General features: G+C 35.5%; 1 pseudogene; it reads right to left on the bottom strand.

Annotated features, from left to right (window-relative positions):
- The window catches only part of LOC149192177 (uncharacterized), a 41,876-nt pseudogene that overhangs the window by 9,927 nt on the left and 13,503 nt on the right, over positions 1 to 18,446 (bottom strand).

Genomic DNA, 18,446 nt, shown 5'->3' with positions numbered 1-18,446 from the left:
TATGTAAAGTTTGAGTTAGTTTTGAGATTCACCCATGGTCCGCGGACCATTGAATTGTATGAGAAAGGTTATAAATAGGTTTGTGTTGACACCTAATCATCAGGATTGGTTGAATATAATGTAAATAAATAAATAAGTAATATGAACAGTCATCGGGAGATGAAGTGAATAGTCTCTCCCTCATGTATATAATGAAGACCTACCTGAAGGAATGGAATATACGGATCAATTTTGCTTGAAGAGTTACTGCCTAGTCTGACATGGTATCAGAGCCAGCTCCCAAAATAGTTGTAACTCCCTTCTACCTACTGCTCTCTATCCACTATCTACTTCTCTCTGTCCACTGTCTACTATTCTCTCTGTCCTCTCTATCTACTACACAATCTATCTACTGTTCTTACTGCCTAAATTCAGAAAGCGTTGAGAGAGGGACAACTTCAGAACTGGAATATTATCTAAAGACGTTTCGGTGGAATAGCTCTAGTTTTGTTCTTGCGTGGCCCCAAGAGCCATTGTGAGGCTATCATGGTAGTGATATTTTTTTTTCTTGCATTGATGTTGCAGTAAATGCCATCGCAGTGAAATTTCCTACCTGGAAATTTTTTCAGGTCAAGGAAAAATATTGATGCAAGGCAAAAAATATTTTGAGCTTTTTAGTGATTTAGAAGTGCATGTGAGATTAGCAACGATTTTGAAGAATGTTGGTGCAGTGAGCAATTGTGAAGAACATTGCTCCTGAACTTTGTTGCGATTGTGAAGAATGTTGCTCCATTGATTTGAACGTTGCTTCCTTCCCTAAGTATTTCAGAACACTGTGTTGAACTGTTTTGAAGAATGCTACTCCTGTTTTGAAGAATGTTGCTCCTGTTTTGAAGAACGCTGCTTCCATAAGTATTCGTGTGGCATCTGGTATCAGATAGAGAGAATTGGCAGATTATGAAGCAATTTTTTTCCATACTTTGGCATTGATTACTATCTGTTATAACTTGCAAAAGAAAAGTAAAATTGATGAGGAAGAGATTTGAAATTTTTTTGAGAGTGCATAGCTGATCTGAATATTTCTTTGATAATCAATTTTCATTTATTTTTGTTGGGTTTAATCCTTAACATTAAAGATAAATATAGTACAAAGCCCTATATGGAGAGAATTCCCCTTTGAATTGTAATTTTTAAAAAAATTACCACCAGAAGTACAATTTTACTGTATATTGGCAAAAGTATCTTTCTATCAGTAGAAGTATTTTCTTACAGTATGCATTCAATCATATCTATTGTGGGAATAGTTCTCACTAGCAAGGAGAGCTATCCTAAGTGGTCCTGGATGATAAAACACACCAGCATTTTCAATGAGTTGTGGAAAGGAGTGTGTGTCGGAGACGGAGACAAAGAGCCAGAACAGCCTACCTTTGACAAAGAGCTTGTCATTTGGGAAAACAAGAACAACAACGCTTATGAATTAATCATAGCATCTGTAAATGAAGAGGTGAGTCACCATATTTTTCCATTTTCAACTGCTTTTGAAGCCTTACAAAAGCTGAAAGAACTCTATGACTCACATTCTGCACTTGAAGTTGTTCAACTAATCATTAAACTCTTCACTCTTGAACTGCAAAATAATGATCCTCTTGCTCTTGCATCTGAAGTAAAGTATATAATGCATGATATAAAATCCACTAAGGTTGAATTGGATATTCCTCTTATCACTTTTCTCAAGGCACTTTATCCTACTTACTCCAATTATCTTGAGTCACTGCAAGCAAATGGAAATCTCAAAGATATCACCTTTGACTCTCTTGTAAAAAAGTTTGCTGAAAGAGAGAAAGCTTTTGGAAAGAAGACAACCACTGAATCTTCTGAAGAGGCTGTGTGCCTTGCTCATAAAGAAAAGCATCCTACTCAATATTCTTCAAGAGGAAAAGGTGGTCGAAAAGGAAGAGGAAGATATTTCAAAGGCAGGGGGGGCAGACACTCTCAAGGAGAAAAGGCAGATTTACACTACATATGCTGCAAAAGAAATGGATCACATGATGCCTCTACATGCAAGCTACCATGGGATGAAATTGAGCAGCAAAGAAACCAACAGAAAGGTAAAACTAATGATACAGGCAAAGGTAAAGCACCTGAATCTGCTCACTATGTTGTGGCACAATGTAATATTGGAGTAAATGAAGATTTATTTAATGCTTCACTTGCTTCTTGGAAAAATGATTGGTTACTTGATTCAGGAGCAACATGCCACATGACTCATATAAAATACTTTTTTGAAGAATTTACTGACAATGTTGATGGAGCAGTATACTTTGCAGACCAATCAAAAATCAAGCCATCAGGGCTTTGCACAATCGGGCTTAAACTGCCTGGTCTTCCATACTTTCTTCTGCATCATGTTCTATATCTCCCACAGCTCAAGAGAAACTTGTTGTCCTTGTTTCACATCCGTCAGCAAGGTCACTCCATTCATATGTTTGATGGCAAGCTTGAGGTAAGAAAAGCATCTTACCACTCACTTGTCATGAAGGGAATAGAAGAAGAAAGGCTTCTCAAGTTGCAAGGTACCTCTGCTTGTGCACAACATTTCTCATACAATTCTCATCATGAAGAAGGTACACTTCCATCAAGTTTATTATGGCATGCTAGACTTGGACATTTGAACTATTACAACCTCCGCTTATTGAAGAAAAATGGTGTTGATGGTTTGCCTACAATTCCTAGGAAACTTAAGCAATGTGATGCTTGCATTCTAGGAAAGCATAGCAAACAGTCTTTTCATGATTCACATTCAAGAGCACATATAAAACTCAAACTCATTCATTCAGATTTATGTGGTCCAATGCATGTTCCTTCTACAAATGGAAATAAATATATGATGACATTTATTGATGACTACAACAGAATGTGTTGGGTTTATTTATTGAAGAACAAATTTGGTGCTTTTCAAACATTCGAGAATTTTCATAAATGGATTGAAAATGATGCACAATCTCATATTGGGTCTATTCACACTAATAATGGAAAGGATTACACATCAAATGAATTTGAAAACTATCTTCTCCAACATGGGAGCAAACATCAAACAACTGTGCCTTATAATCCCCAACAGAATGGTGTAGCTGAAAGAATGAATAGGACGATCTTAAATATGGTACGATCCATGCTCTTCTTCAAAAATGTAAAGATAATGTTTTGGGATGATTTTGTTCTATGTGCTACATGTATAAAGAATAGATGTCCATCTAATGCTATTAGAAAGAAGACTCCATATGAAATGTGATATGGACATGTTCCTAGTAAAGCATCTCAGGGTCTTTGCTTCCACCTGTTATGCCTTGATACCAAAGGTACATAGAAACAAACTTGGTGCTAGAGGTTGTAAATGTATCTTCCTGGGGTATTCAAACACCTCCAAAGCATACCATCTCTATGATGAAGTAAATAAAAAAAAAATTGTATCTAGAGATGTAATTTTTCTTGAATCATCCAAAACTGACAATGTTGTTGAGAAGCTACTTGATCGCTTGGATAGATTCGCAAAAGAAAAATAATTTCAAGAATTTGATAATCAGATTCCACATCCTGAAGGGGGGATTCCTATACTAGATCAACATGTGGAATCTTCTTCTGAAGAACACTCTCCCCCGCATGAAACTCCAACAACGGATGATGCTTTAAGTGATGTTATTGATAGAATTGGGAGACTCAATCTTGATTCAGTCCCAACTCAATGAACAGAGTAGCTCGGACCATCTGAGAAAGGTCCCCCAAAGTAGCTAACAAAGACACTTGAAAGTTTTCATCCTGATGAGGTTGGAAAGACAAGAACTAGAAATTCAAATCGGCAAAATGGAGGTAATGTAGATGACTCTAATTCACTTGTTGATATGGATGTTTCTTATGATTGTGAATTGAACTTGTCTATATATTTTGAACCAACTTCCTTCAAATAAGCTACTTCTCATGATGAATGGAAAGAAGCGATGCAAAAGGAGTATGATGCCCTCATAAAGAATGGCACTTGGAAGCTGGTTGATCCTCCATTAGGAACCAAACCAATTAGCTGCAAGTGGGTCTACAAGAACATGTATAAAGCTGATGGCTCACTTGACAAGCACAAAGCTAGGCTTGTGGCAAAAGGTTTTGCATAGAAGTAAGGGGTCGATTATGAGGAGACTTTTACTCCCACAGCAAAATGGGCTACCATCCAGACACTCTTTGCCCTAGCATCTCAGAATGGTTGGAAAGTCCATCAAATGGATTTAAAAAATGCTTTCTTAAATGGAGATCTAAAAGAGAACGCTTTTATGTCCCAGCCTAAAGGATTTGCTATGAAAGGACATGAACATAAAGTATGCAAACTGGTGAAGTCCTTGTATGGCCTCAAAGAAGCACCACGAGCTTGGTATGAAAAACTAACTGAGCATCTTCTGAAACTCAATTTCAAACATTATGATTTTGATGATGCAACTTTATTTGTCAAGAAAGTTGGCAAAACAGTTGTATATCTTGTGGCATATGTATATGATATTTTAATGACAGGGAACAATGAAAGCTACATTGCATCCATAAAGAAGGAATTGGGAAAAGCTTTGAAATGACTGATTTGGGCTATGTTCATTACTATCTTGGTATTGAAGTAACCCAACATCCGAAGTCCATATTTCTTTCTCAAAAGAAATACATTGGAGATCTATTGAACAAGTTTGGCATGACAGAATGCAATCCTCTTACTACTCCAATGGAACAAAACTTAAAGCTCACATCTATTGAAGGAAAATAATTTGAGGATGAAACAAAGTACAGACATCTTGTAGGAAGTCTCAACTACCTAACTACTACCAGACCAGACATTTCGTTTGCTGTTGGAATCCTTTCCAAGTTTATGAAAAATCCTTGTGAGGGACATTGGTCTGCTACAAAAAGAGTTCTAAGGTACTTGAAGGGAACTCAAGACTTTGGAATCAAGTATACAGAGGTGGACAACTTCAGCTTGATTGGATACTCTGAATCAAAATTCGATGGAGACAAAGAAATTTGGGTATCTACTTCAGGATATGCTATGAGTCTTGGATCAGGAGCTGTCTCCTAGAGTTCATGCAAACAATCAGTCCTAGCAGATTCCACAACAAAAGCAGAATACGTGGAAGCAGTTGAAGCAACAAAAGAAATTGTGTGGCTCTGGGAAATTCTTGAAGACTTATAGGTAAAACAAGTACAATCAACTCCACTCATGATTGACAATACCTCTGCAATAAAGTTGGCCAAGAACCGAAAGTTCCATGATTGAATGAAGCACATCAATACTAAATACCATCTGATTCGACATCATGTTGAGGCCAAAACAATCCATCTCCGTCATTGTTCCACTAATGAGCAAATTGCAGACATCTTCACCAAAGTGCTTGGAAGAGAAAAGCTTGAACAATTCAGAATGATGCTTGGACTCACCAACATCCCTTCAGATTAAGGTGGGGAATGTTGACACCTAATCATCAAGATTGGGTGAATATAATGTAAATAAATAAATAAGTAATATGAACAGTCATCGAGAGATGAAGTGAACAGTCTCTCCCTCATGTATATAATGAAGACCTACCTGAAGGAATGAAATATACGAATCAATTTTTCTTGAGGAGTCATTGCCTGGTCTAACAATGTGTCTTAGAGATTCTAAGGCATGGTTTTTGATAATGAAGAGTAGAATGGGTGAAAAGTGATATAGAAGAGAAGTGGGTAAGGTAGAAGAAAGTCTTTGCAACTGAGTGTGTAGAGGCCTAGGTAGAGTCCGCAACTGAGTGCGCGGACCCCTGCAGTTGTGTGCGCAGGGTAGTTTTGAGTCTGTATTATTTGTAACCTTGAAGCAAAGTTCAATAAGGACAGTTATTGAAGAATTATTGTGTATTTTTGTTTATTTCTGTTTATGATATTTGTTGTCAATGAATTATGTGTTTTATGAAATATTGATTGAATGTTATGTGATTCTCATGAAAATGTGTTTATGATGTATGCAATTCATTTTTAAGTACTTTTGTGCAGACTTTGATGAATTCTCATATGTTTATTAAAAACATAAGTAAACCTGCATGAACCCTAACGTATGAATTCTTTCTGATGCGTGTATGTAGATATATTGATTGTTAAAGGTCCACAAAGACTAATCATAGACCTTCGTGAAGGCTTGAAAATTGTTTTAATAGAGTTGCAGTAGTGTGCCCTAAGAGTTTATCAATTTACGCGAAGGCAGATCTGAAGTGCTAAAAGACATCACACTAGTCTCTGGATGCAAAAACTTGGTTCTTGCATCCCTCCATACTTCTTCAGGTGAGACTACAACCTACGCTACACAGGTTATTACCGAAAGGGCCAGTAGTGTAGGGATTTTTTCGTTGGCGCAACTAACTCTGAACCTAGATCAGGACCCCCTAAGCCAACATCTTCCCTGAACTCTCTTCCCTGTTAGAGATGTCACACATGTCAGGACTTGTATTTAAATCATCAAGATTTGGTGTAGGCCATGTGCACGTGCTACTGTTCTCTATCCTAGATGCCACCATGGGGCTTATTAAGTATGGTTTCACATGTGATGATGAGAGTGGCCCTGTAGGGACTACCTGAGAGGAAACTAGAGCAAAACATCTTGGTCCTAATGATTATGGATAGGATGGTGTGTCTCTTGAAAAAGAAGTAGATTTAAGATGAAAACTTTACCCAAAACGAAACCCAATAAATGGGTAGGATTTACTAGCAGCATTTGAAAAGGAAATAATAGGACCCGAAGAGAATGATGTCTTCCCTTTATATATATGTATATATCACCACTAAACAAAGTAAAACCAGGTAAGGAACTTTGATTAGACTGAGATGCAGATGTAACTGTAGTGATAAATTGATGATCCGTCTTGTCGTTAAAATGAAAAGGTATTGTAAATGACTGAAAGGCATCTCGAGCATAAAAACAAGATAATGAATTGAATATCTCACCCTTCATTCTCAAGTCAGCTACAAGCTGGGAAGATGAGCTAAAATTCTGAGGTAGCAATTCATCTCCACCATCATCAAAAGTGGTCCCATCATTCAAGTCAAAATCTCACAGAACACATGAATCTCCAATGGACGATGCATTCATGTCAGTCTTCAAAGTCAATCCAAAATTTTTAGCACTGGTATCAAGATGCATTTTGATCAATTCATTCTCCCCACTATCAGAAATGTGATTCAATTCTAAATATGACTTCACGAGACTACAAGACCTGGTACGAGCAAATGGTTCAACAATTGAAGATATAAAATATTTTTCGCTCATATCTCTACATCCAAAGCTTGTTGAGGGTTCACATATTTTAGAAGATAAATGCACTGTTATTACCCCATCTTCATATGTTTTCTCATAATTCACATAAATATCAATATCTAGTGATGCTCTATTTCATTTTCCAATTGAATTAAATGCATCAGAATATGAAATTGTATTTTGGAGACATGATGTTTCAGAGAAATTATTTCTCTACATTCTCCTAGTCGAAAGGAACTTGTTGCTCCAAATCCTTTCCAACCTACTTATCCTATCATTTGCATTAGACTTATTGGGGAAATGAAATATCACTTTGACCTAGCAACCACTACAATTTATTTTTCTAAGCCATTCAATGATACAACAAGGGGAACATAACCACTTATGTAAGGCACAATTGATAAACAAGATGTTGATGTGGATAGTGCTGCATCATATTGAATTGCTTCCTCTAGTTCAATAGATTCATTTAAGACAAAAGAAAGAATTTTTGTTGAATCATTTATTCCATCATACTTTGCTGGTGGGACGGTCATTGCCATAATTTAGTTAAAAGAATGCAGTTCATTTGACCATGCACTTTGTACTACTTATATTTTAAAACAGAATTCTTCATGTTCTACAAATGTTGAAGATACAACTGTAATGCTTTTTGGAACATCATAACCAATATTAGAAGATACCTCTGAAATCTCATTATGTTTCATTTGAACTTTCCTTTTAATGTCACAAATATAAAAAATAGTACAAGATCCCATCTCTGTAGTAACATTTTTCTTGTAAGAACTAGTAATCACACCGATTCATTGATTTTCTACTTCTCCAGATGCCACAGTCTGCCTTGGTTCCATGCACTCTCCTTTTTTAATCAAATTTTCCTGACTATCATCCTTATATGTTCACCCTTCCCTTCCTAGGCATCAAGCATGTCAGTATTTTTATTTTTCTCATAAGATAAACTTATATCCTCTGAATCTTTATCACACAACTTATTATAGCCAGACTTCTTGTCATGGCCCTCTTCTTTTTCCAACCTTGTTTGCCACATGACATGCAATTTACAAAAAATCATTGTAAAAAAGTCCTGCATGACAATTATTTGGCTCGCTAACATTAGAATCAGAGGCCCCTGTTGATGGAACATATCCTTCACTTGGATTTTCTTAGTTTGCATTTCCATATTATTTTTCCTTTTCCAAGCAGTGTTCACTACTTCCTTGGTTGTCTAATTGTACACTAATGTCCTTGACATGTACTTTTTCCTGTTGCAAATTAATTACATCCTATATTTAGTGTCCACCAAGTCCCTCTTGTTTGTCTCTTCTCTCTATTTCAGATTGTTTTTCACAATTTGAAGCCAATCCATATTTTCATCTAATGTACAGTTCTTCAACATCATAACATAACTCATCCCTTGGTTTTTCCCCATCCATGTTTGAATAGGAGTGCTTGTGTATTATGTCTTCAATAAGTCCCTTTATACCATCCTCTACCATAGAAATTTTTTTAGTTTCCAAAGCCCTCATAGAGGAATTCAAAGCATCCTCAGTAAATTCCTCATTTTGAAATGTATCCAAGTTGGTTCTAGAATAATCTTGATGATCCATGGAATAATGATCATTCTTGTCTTTCTTCATATTCAACACATTTTTACCTACTACATTATCACTTCGAGTGAATTGAGTTTGGAGCCATAACCTGATAAACCATCCTGGCCTAAATTATCTCATGTTCTCATGAAATTTGTTACAGAATTGCCTACAACATTTGCATTCTCATCTTTTGAGATTTCAATCACAACTATGCTTTCTAGAAAATTCATCCAACGTTCATCCATGCTTACTATTGTTGCTTGAGAATGGATAGAGAAGCCTTCAATAGGTTCATAGTATTTTCTTCTTTCTGTATGAATGGTCCCCTGTGCAATGTCTTCATTTCGCTCTTCCCTTTCACCAAGGTCTGAAGATAAAATTTCAAGTGTATTGCACATTTCCAACATTTTTTCACTATCTCCACCATTAATGTTTCACTCCTCAATAGGTATAGCACTTACGGATTTGGTTCTATTTCTCTAGCAAGCCTCTATATTAACCTCTATAGAGGAATTATCATCAAACAGAATATTCCATTATTTTATCTTCCCATAGTGCACATTTTGTTTTTCTTTATTTCGAGGAAAAAGCCCATGGTTCCCAGGAATTGTTTTATTTGCATTCGATCCACAATTTACACTTCTAGTAGGGCTTCAAGATGGGTTAGGAATTCTTACTATCAAGTATCAACCTCTCAATTCTATCCCCTCAAGCAATAATTGTTCCCTTGTCAGATAATTTTCCAGAGTGAGTCTTTCTCACCTGATGTATTTCTACTACATAACTATGTTTTCCCAACCATGGACTCTTTTTGGCTCTCTGATAGAAGTGAATTTTGGAAACTTTTGATTGAAATCTTACGTGGTGAACTAGAAAAGAATACTTCTTACTAACTAAGCATACCATAGAACTCTGAGTATGTTCTTTTTGAACTAGACTATAAACTTTTCAATGCCTGCTCAAAAAAGTTTGATTGTTATTCTATAATTGACTAGAGATGTTACTTTTCTCTTCCTTGCAGGAATTGTAAGGTAAGTGGTGCCACTAAAACTTAGCATATTACAATGGGACTCCTTAGAATTATTTGTTGGGGAGAGTGATACTAACACCTTGGTAGACCCAAGACAATATGAAGTTGATTTTTCTGTATCCTCTTGGCATATCCTATTTGAAATTTATTTTGAAGCATGAACCAATGGAGCCAAGCCTTTTGAAGTAATTTCAATAGCATGTCCTGGAAAATATTTTGAATCACTATTCTTCATTCCCTTATTAACACGTTTCTTCCATGCGTCAATTAAATACCTTGATTTCTTTTGAATCTTTGAGTTCCTATGGGTGTGCAATGGATCCATTGACTTTCAATCATTACATTTCTTGAGAGCTTCAAGATCCACAAGAAATTTACCAAGGGCCTCTAATAACACAAAAAGCAAATCTTCGTATTCTTTCTAAGCTTCCTTGAGACTACCACTATCCCCAAATTTTCCTCTCTATATTTCTTTAAGCCATCCATCTAAAATAGACAAACCTCCCAACAAAACCAATTAACTTGAGACAATCCCTATTATCAATGGTAGTAACCAGGCCTACAAGAACAATAAGATGCAAGACAAAATCTTTTTCCTTCTTTATGTTAACCTTACTATCCTACCACATAAGATGTACAAGATGCTCAACACTTATTGAACTAAAAAGACTTCCTTCCTTGTTCATTATATTCATAATTTCTTTTGGCCTTGAACAACATTCTCACTCAAGATCCCAAGATTCATTATCATCTCCCTTCAAGAAACAACTACATTTAACCATTTCATTATTGTTTTGATCCAAGTGGTCCCTTTTCTTGCTCTTAACCTGAGATGTAAATAATCCATTTTGAATATTGTCTGAACCAAATGTAAGTTGTGTTGGATTGTTCACAGTTCTAGGGGACAACCCCCCTCAGTGCCCGGTTGCCTGCCTTTCATTTTTGGTTTTGTTCAATAACTGATCTACTTCCTCTTGATGCTCCTCTCAGCATACAATATATTTTCCTTTAAATTGTAAACATCAGCTAAAACTTCACATGACTTACTCAACATAGTAATGAAGGGCTATTGTTTAATCCCATTAAATTGTCATGTTCAAATTACCTAATCAAAGAATTTTCAATAAACCACATAATATTACATCCAATTTCATCTAGTTTTGCTGGAAAGACATAAAAATTTGTCTAGGCACCTTTAAGGCAGGAGACACTCTATCATATTTAAGGGTGAGGGGTCTTCTTTGTTTTTTCAACTTGCAGATTTAACTTTCAGTATAAATGAAATGTCATGGTTTATTCTAATTAGGCACCTCAAACTAAGATTTATGTTTCCCTATCCAATTGAACTATCCAAGGGAACAAGGCTTCCTATACAATAGAAAAAATCACAACACTCCCATCCCACTAGGGGCTAAATATCAATTTTATTCCTGCACTTATTTCCAGGAGGAGATTCCATTTTCTATAGCTTAGTTGATAGAAGTAGCATTTTAATCAACTGCTGACCATTTTGAGAAGCACAACCTTGATTTAAGCGGGTGATGAGACCCTCCTATAATGCTGCTAAATATATAATATGGTTGCAAGCATGCCACAAATCAAAAAATCTTGTATTTCAGCCTACAATATTCATTGATAAACCAAAACTGAAAATATGAGTGAAATTATTATTTTAAAAGAGTGGTAACGTCTAGCTCGCCAAGTTCGTGTTTGGGTTAAAATTCAAGGGAAATTAAATTTAAAAATAGTTTAATAGTGAACAAATTCACCATTATGTTAAGCAAAGATAAGTCAAAATTAGGTATAGCTTCAAATATCAACAAAACTAGGTATAAATAACTTTTTCACTTCAAAAATTGACCCAAAAATATGCTAATTTAAATGTTGACCCAAAAAACATCATTACATTTTTCATTATAAAAATTAAAAACTAATCTCATCTTTTTAACAAGTCTTACCTTAAAAAAAATCCACCAGGCCAATTAATTGTGCCATTAAATTAGTCACTACTTGAGATTGGACAGAATCCAATTTTTTTCCAAACAATCTTGTGAAATGTGGTGCCTAAGGGTCACATTAATGGCCTTAATTTTCGAAGAGATGATATAGACCAAAGAAAAATGGGACAATTAAGAAGGATCATATGTTAGAAGAGTTAAATTTAGTTTTCCCTTGTCTGAACATGCTATGACTTGGTCCTTTTTAGGTTACTCAAGATGGAAAGGAAACCAATATTTTTGGGCCAAAATCTAGAAAATTGATTTTAGGTTAATGGAGTTGCTGGTATTTGATGTCAATATTGCACAATATGGTTGTGTTGGAACTATTGTAGGGTGTTGAATCCATTTTTAATTAAAAATAAAAAATTGACAAAATCCATAATTTAAATTTTGATAAAGATTGCAAGGTTGACATCTAATGACAAGAAACCAAAATAAGGTGAGACACATATAATATTTTTCCTTCTTCATTTCATTCATATCTTAATTTTATTCAATTTATATACTGAAGTTAAATTTGACTAATAACTATAATAGAGTATTCAATATAAGTGGAGAATTGAATACCAGTTTTCTATGGCACTTGCATGAAATCCAAATCTAGAAACTTCATTTTTTTTTGGAGTTGTAAGTAAGGAGAATCCTGCGAGGTCATTGGAGAAGCAGAGGAATGGCATTCCTAAGTGCTGCAATATCTTTGTCAAGTTTCAATTGGATGGATGGTTTCTTTCTTTGTGCTAGGTAATGATCGAAGGATGGTATACTTCTGGAAGTTCTTGGTATGAGGTAGAAAATTACCCTGGCTCAAATGGATAGAAATAATATATTAGAAATTAATTTGTTGGCGTTTTTTGTTTTTGGTGCTATTCTAATCTTACACCTCATGATTAGAGATTTATATAAATCTGTGAAAAATCGAGTTGTATAAGTGGAAAATCCAAGTTGTTATCTAGTCATAAAGGTCATTAAGATTGTAGGTTTGGATCTGGCAATGGTGAGGGTTTTGATAGGAGATATAATGTGGCCTTTGGTGGAATTAAGCTTGATATTGGGGGCGGTTTCCAAATAACTTATTAAGGCCTATACAAAGATGCATAGTTTAACAAGGACAACATAAAGGGTCTAACTATGTTTTATTATTCATAGATCACTATGACATGCAACATACCAAAACATTAAAACACTTTTTGGAAGAAAACCGCGAGAGTGAGAAGATTGAAGAGTTGAGGCTTGGTTACTTCAAATATAAAATTGCAAATAAGTCGTTTAAATTCAATCTTTGGTAGTGTAACATTTGGTGTTTTTGGCTATGATATTTATGTTCTTAAATAAAAAGTTCTCTCTAGTTATATTTTATCTGAGGCCTCTCACTCAAGTAATCATTGTAATTTGGACCTTAAATTTTTTTTTGGACCTATGGCCACAATTGTTGAAGCTTGAAATAAAATTTTTGTAGTTTCCATGGCTTCTATGAGAATTTAAGTGGGTGGGTGGTGGTATATAAATTTGAACTCATGAAGTAGAGGTCTTTTAAGACTGGTCAATGACTTTGGAATAGTCATTAGATATTTACTTGTTGTTGACATGACATACAAATATGCACAAATTAGGAGAATAAGACAATAGTAAAATCTGTATTAGCTTTCCTACTTTCCCTTGTGCCTGAGCAGATAAAACACAAAAGAATATCTGTGTTGGATCTGACTCCCATCTTTTCCTATACTTTCCCGAATCCTACCATCTCATTAGCAGGGGTGGCATGCAATTTTCAGTTGGTGAGTTGGTTTCTTTTTGGAATATTTATCTTGGGTGATATATTTCCAAATGGACTGAATTTTAGGATTGAAGTTGGTGAGGAATAACACATAACTCGCCAATCATAATAAGATGGTTACATCCCAAGTCCAAAATTGGAGTATGTTGGGATTTTTGAGGGGCCTATGAGAGATTAGTCTTAAACCATATGGAGTTTCAATTGTCCCAATTGGCTAGTGAATATTATCCTCCCAACATTTTTCCTCCCACTTGTTTGACGTTGATGGTCCTAAGGGGTCTATTTTTTCTACTTGTTGGTCTAATTTGTCTCTATTGGTAGGTGATTGCTATATTTTAGTGTATTTGATTAGATATTCCCATGTAAAACGCCAATCAGATAACATTTTTCCTTCAAAACTAAAAAACACAGTTTCTAAATAGTATTGGTCTGTATTTATCCACATGGAGAGCCAGTTACATATCGATGATCTATATTTGAATGTTGATAGATTGATCGAGGTTACGGTGGAAGAAAAGAATGAACTGACTTTCAGAAGCAGAAATAATAATTCAAAGACAGTGAACATTGGGGATCAAGGGGATTAGTTTCAAGACCTAGAAATAACAGGTGATAGCAGGCCATGAAACTTCAATCCTACAACTGGAATCGCACTAGAGTTCAAAATCCCTTCCTTCGAAAATGTATAGGTTGGGTCAGAGTTTCCATACTAGAATCAACATATGCAAAAGAGAAAAATCAGGGACAAAGGAAAGAAACCTATCAAAGTTGTGGAAGAGGTGAAAAAATTGATATTAGGGGTTGATTTATACTAGGAAAAAATGGTTAGGTAAAGGAAAGGATGTTGTTGGGATGATGGGAGTTTATAATAATGAACAAGGTTTAGTTAAAAGAATGGATTCAAAATAGTTGGTCTTCACTTCATGTATAAAAACCAAAGTTCAATGTGATGGTAAATGGTTGGTTTGGGTTTCATTTCCTAAAGGAAGAAGATGCAATTATAATTGTGGCATTGCCTTGGGTTAAAGGGTGAGGCTTCCTAGCACTACAGAATTGGAAAGTAGGTTTTCATCCTATGATGTGGGTCCCCAAGAGAAAAATTATTTGGGTGAAATTTCCTGGACTCCCTATAGAACTACGGATGAAGGGAGAAATCCGATAAATTTCTAGTAAAATTTGAAAATTATATTACGTGGATGAAGGATGTATGGGTCCACTCAAAAAAAAGGGCTACATGGTTTCTTGTGTAGGTGGACCTATCGAGTGGGTTACTTGCTGCAATCAACATTTATTGGGCTACATTCTCTATCCGTCAGCAAGTTTATTATTGGGGAATCCCCTTTAGGTGCCTAGAATTTCATAAAATTGGGCATTTGTTGGCTGGTTGTCCCAACCACTATGTGGAGAGAAGATGGATGAAAAATAGGATTAATCTGGAACAAAGGCTTCCTTCTAGACATAATACTAAAAGTTCACAAGGGAGATCCCCTCAAACTATGGTGGAGTTGACAATGGAATGCGACCCATCTGATGAGAATCATTTTGGTCTATGTACAGGGGAAACCCCTAAAGCATATTTGGAGATAGAGACTAGTAACAAAACCAATTGGGCCCATGGAAAATAATCTACCCTTCCAACTCGAACTCCCACAAAGAGGAAGGGAAAATATATTAAAAAATTGGTAAACAAGTCCAGCAGACTCTTTTTACTATCTAATTTTCAATAGGAAATACCATGAAGTAAATATATCACCAGTTTTTGTAGATGTGAAATTAATGGATTTAGCTAAAAATCTTGAGCTTGGACTCGAACCTATATCAATAAAGAAACTTTTTTTCGAAAATGTGGATTCATCAGATGACAGGGGATTGAATTTTTTTTATCTAAGTTGAGGGAAGAAAAAATCAACCAAATATAACAAGATAATGCCTAGTGGAGAGATCGAGGAAAATTTAAATTCACGATTCTCTGATGGTATGGAAGAGACACTATATCCACCATTTTATCTATGCCCCTCTAACGTATCAAATGGATCACATAATAACACCTCTCCAGGACCTTAGAGCACTGTATCCTCTTCAAATTCTTCTCCATGAGGATTATGTCATTGAATATTAGAGGTTTGGGATCTTCCCAAATAATCAAATCTCTAAAACACTGTGCAAAATAAAAAAACCCATCCATTGTCTTGCTGTAGGAAATAATGATAACTTAAAATTTGTCCTTTTTGGTGTGGATGTGCCACAAGTTCGAATGCAGGGAACTTTGGTGGGATCACTACAATCTAGGATCTAACAATTTACACCTTCCATGCATTCCAATCCTATGAAAGGATTATATTATCTGGTTACAGTTTAGGAATAGTCCATATATTTTGTATCATGAGCATATATGCTCCTTACAACAACCGAATTCTTTTTTGGGAATTGGTGGATTCAATTTGGATACAGGACATCCACTCGATGATTTTGTCAAGGACATGAATTTCTCTTTTGGTGTTGGGAAGTGTTGGGGCCATAGAGTAGTCCTGAATCCTCTGGCGAGTTTTTTCAAAGATCTCTTTGAGTGAAAGGCACTCAAAGATATAGCTTTTGTACCTCTATGCCTGACTTAAGCAATGGGCATACTGGGGAGAAGGGTATAGCGAGGAGGATTGATAGATTTTTAGTGGATTCAATATGGTATCATAATATGAATCAAATACAATCCTAGACCCTCTTTTAAGATGTTTCGGATCATGATGCCATAATTTTATAATGGCATGACGAGTTGGAGAAACTTAAAATACATTTCAAATTCAACCCTATATGGTTATGCGACCCAGATTTCTAGGAGTTAGTCCATCACTCTTGGAACTCCCTGATCTCTTTGACCATTGTAAATCCATTATTGCATATTCGATTAAAACTCAAGAGACTGACAAAAAAAGAGGTCAAATCTTGGTTATACAATCACAAAAAAGAGATCAGATGGGAACTGTTACCCATTGAGAACGAAATTTCTCTATTATTTGACCCAATTGCCTCGGGCTACTTTTCTGAGCATCAACAAAAGACCATTTTAAATCTAGTGATGAGGAAGGACAAAATAATCAAGCTACAGGAAGAGGAATGGCATTAGAAAATTTAGTTGTTTTGGATCAAAAGTGGAGATAGGAATACAAATGTTTTTCATAGGGTTGCATCAAAGAGGAAACACCATAACTCCATATGGGCTATAAAAGATGAAGTTGGGAACATCCACACCTCTATCAAAGATTTAAAAAAGGAGGCTCTTAGATATTTTAGAAATCAGTTCAAGGAAGTGGAAGGTGATAATATGGCAGAAAAATTGGAGATGGTCAATTTGTTTCCTCAGATGGTCAATAAATATGGTGTTGCTTTAATGGATGCTCAAATCTTGGATGAGGATTTGTTTCAAACACTTAAGTAAATGGCCAAGGACAAGAGTCCAAGACCCAATGGTTGGCTTGTTGATCTATTCATGTTCTTCTTTAAGTTGATGGGTCCTAAGCTTGTCAGCATGGCGTAAGCTACTAGAATTTTTGGGCATTTTCCAGGTGTAATAAACTCCACATTTCTCACATTAATTCCCAAAAAGGATAACTCTCTTTCTTTTGCAAACTATATACCCATATCCTTATGTAATTTGGTTTATAAAATGATTTCTAAGCTCCTTTCTAAGATAATCAAAAATATATTATCTCCACACATTACATTGGAGAAATTTGGCTTTTTTTCTAACAAGAGAATATAGGATGATGTAGCAATAGTCTAAGAGTGCATACACTATCAAAACTAGAAAGGTCAAAATCATGCCTTATGAAAATTGATCTCAGTCGGGCATAAGATTGTGTGGACTGGGAGTTTCTCATCATAATTTTATACAAAGTTGAGTTTACACGTAGACATGTCCAACTGATTAAGGCTCGCATCTCTACAACATATATGGTGGTACTTATCAATGGTGAACCCACACAATTCTTCAAGATCCACCGGGGCTTCATCAAGGTTGTGCATTGTTAGCCCTTTTTTTATCCTTGTAATGGATGCTTTCAATAGATGGATCAAATCCATGATGGAGGTGGGCTCAACTTATGGTTGTAATATCTCTAGAAATTGCATATTGTCTCACATCTTCTTTTCGGACGATGTCCTCTACATTGGGGAGGAAAAATATTTTGAATGGGTGTCCTTCCACAAGGTTTTTGAGAAATTTCAAAAAAAATTGGTTTGTTCATCAACAAAAACAAGAATGAGATTATTTCAGATGAAGTAGATGCAGAGGTGATTTTCTAGATTGATTCATTATTTGGGGTGAAAATACATCCTATGTTGGTCAGCTTCAAGTAGTTGGGATGCTTCCTAAACCCATGAAAATACAAAATCCAAGATTGGGCCTAGCTTGTAACTAAATTTGAAAAAAAGATGACTTGTTGGAACCATAAATGGCTCTCGCTTGGTGGAATGGTTATTATGATTAAGGTTGTATTCCAAGGAATTACAATTTTTTGGATGCACCTTTTCCATATCCCTCATTCTATTATCCACAAGATTAATGCTCTCATCTCAAAGGTTCAAATTTCAACCACAATTTACTATCGGCTAGACCATTAATCACTTGGTATGCACAAAGTATTCTCCAATTGAAAATGAATGGAAAGAAGGAAAGGAAAAAAAAGGTAATGGAAACAAACTATAATGAAAGAGGAATAATGGAAATTTTCCCATGATTCTAGAGTTGTCCTCTCATTATGTACAACAT

Source organism: Pinus tabuliformis, chromosome 2_2, assembly GCF_031772625.1.
Source record: "Pinus tabuliformis cultivar Carrire ecotype Pingquan chromosome 2_2, CPIR1, whole genome shotgun sequence".
NCBI lineage: Eukaryota > Viridiplantae > Streptophyta > Pinopsida > Pinales > Pinaceae > Pinus > Pinus tabuliformis.
This window is presented reverse-complemented; position numbering and strand designations above follow the sequence as displayed.